The sequence below is a fragment of the Uranotaenia lowii genome, chromosome 3 (genome assembly GCF_029784155.1).
Source record: "Uranotaenia lowii strain MFRU-FL chromosome 3, ASM2978415v1, whole genome shotgun sequence".
Classification (NCBI taxonomy): Eukaryota; Metazoa; Arthropoda; class Insecta; order Diptera; family Culicidae; genus Uranotaenia; species Uranotaenia lowii.
In genome coordinates, this window is record NC_073693.1 from 234059044 (window position 1) to 234061499 (window position 2456).

Here is a 2456-nt window from a genome sequence, read left to right on the forward strand (position 1 = left end):
TTTCCCCCATAGGAAGCAGTACTACTCGGATACTCCTCGACGGTGGGGTATCCTACACCCGTTCGCGAGTGCCTCCACTACGCAGAAGATGATGCCTTATCTTTGTAGCTTCGATCAAGGGACCAGCACACACTACTCAGATGCTTCCCGGTGATGGAGTCATCCTACACCGTTCGCGGACTGCCGTTGACTCCATCTCCTCTGCAAGGCAGTCATGATCCGGGTGAACCCATCGCTGACCGCATGCCAAGTGTTGGAGTCCTTACACATGCTCTGCACCATGTTGCCTACTGTTGTGTCGGGCACACAGAGGGTAAGTATGCCGCAAACCTCGGATATGCAAACACCACGTTGTTTTCGGGTGTTTCGGGTGCGGGATAAGACGATTGGTCCACCTTCCTCTTGCTGAGTTGTCTCACAGCTGCTGCCAGTTGGACATCGAGTCCTCATTGGCGAGATTTCGTTCGTTGGCCGTATCTTTATTGTCGCAACAATGGACATCCTCCTCTAACAAAACCGAGATGGACATGACGCCAGCCACTACGCAGTAGGCTTCGGACGAGATAGTTCGGTATCCACTGATAACCCGCAGGTTCATCAGCCGCTGAACGCTGCTAAGTGTCTGCAGGTTACACTGCCTTTCCCGCCGTTCCGTACCGCAAGATTGACGTGGTCACGCTTGACAGTACCCTCCTCTTGCTACTGCGAATTGCCGCCCTCTTACACACGTAGTCGACATGACTCGTGAAGCTGAGCCTGTCGTAGATCATCACCTCTAGATACTTAATTGCGCATTCGAACACGATATCACACGGTCCAACTGCAATGGTACCTGTTTGGGGTGAGATCAGGTTAGTGATCAGCACCATCTCAGCTTTGTGAGGACTAGGCGCAGACACTTAGAGTGCATCTAGCTTTCCACTGCCTGGATAGCTACTGTGGCAACTAGCTGTACCTCCGCTGTCGAGGAGCCGTTCGCCAAGAGGACTACATCATCCGCAAGCAAATCCTACGAACTCAGCTCCCGATGGGAGCCTCATTCGTAGAAGCTCGTCGTACGTGATGTTCCATAGGACCGGGCCAAGTATTGACCCCTATGACACACCCGCCGAAACCTTTTGTGTCTGTTGGCTGAAGTTGTCGATTGTGGAAATAACTTTTCACAAGCCTACGCATGTATGCCGTAACCCATATTTGGATGAACGATGACGTAATCGCTGTCCAACTGACGCTGTTGAAGGCGTTGTTCACGTCCAGAGTGACTCGTCGTTAGCCTGTCTCTGTCCGCTATCTCAATAACTGAGTGGATGGCATCAGCGGTGCTGCGTCCTCTACGGAAACCAACTGTTTCTCCGAGAATCCTTTCAGTGTACCTCTGGAATCGATTCTGAATCACCTTCTCCAGGACCTTACCCGCTGTGTCCACTAAACAAATCGGCCGGTACGCCGATGGGTCTCCTGGAGGCTTACCTGGTTTTAGCAAAAGGAGTAATTTCTTCGGCTTCCACGTATCAGGGAACACCCGTTTCGTCACAAATCGCTGAAACATTTCGGGGAACTCCTTGATCGCAGCCTTCACAGCGACGTTTGGAATGCCGTCCGGTCCGGGGACCTTGGTTGGAGCTCGTTGATGATCGCTCTCAATTTGTCATCCGATTGGCATCGCTTAATGGACAGTCGTTGGCATCTCGGCATAGTTGTTTGAAACGTGCCCTCTTGCTTGCATTGTTGGCCCTGTTGAGGGCCAATCTCGCACCTGCGATTTCCTCTATCCACTGGTAGACGGGTAAGCCTAGCCTAGTCTTTACGCTTGGTACTTCTCGTCATCGCAGCATCGCAAGCGCGAGCTAGTACCTTCGCCAGTTCTTTCGCGGACAGGTTTGTTCAGGTTCATCTCCCAATGCAACTCTGCCGTGCATTGAACTACCACGAAACGCAGCGTAAGGACATCTGAAATATGTCCAATGAAATCTTAATATGAAATCCACTTAGTACTCTCCTGCATGCATAAGTTAATATCATCGATAATTAAATAAAATGTGAAACATTAAAAATGCTAACTACAGAACTGAAAATTTGCTATGTTTTATCAATCTTATCTAAAATGTTAAATACTTCACAAGTTATAAAAAAAATCAGGGCTCAACCGGGATTTGAACCCGGGACCTCTCGCACCCAAAGCGAGAATCATACCCCTAGACCATTGAGCCACATGCCTATAAGGGGAGCTCAAAGAGCATCCGTCGAACAAGTCAATACAAACAAATGGACCAATTCATCTGTGAGTAATTGAGTTCAGATATTGTCGCATTTAGACAATCTTGATGTTTATTGGATTGAATTTCATAGCATTTAAATTAAGCTTTACATAATAATATTTTTGTAATGCTTGAAGAATCACTTTATTTGAAACACTAGAATTCCTGAGTCACTCAATTACTTAACTACCTCTTAAC

At 48.2% G+C, this 2456-nt stretch overlaps 1 non-coding gene across 1 annotated transcript; it reads right to left on the minus strand.

The window, feature by feature from the left end:
* Window positions 1-2138: 2138 nt before the first annotated feature.
* Trnap-ugg (transfer RNA proline (anticodon UGG)) lies at window positions 2139-2210 on the minus strand. Its single transcript has one exon. It is a non-coding gene; the product is annotated as a tRNA-Pro (tRNA).
* Window positions 2211-2456: the final 246 nt, after the last annotated feature.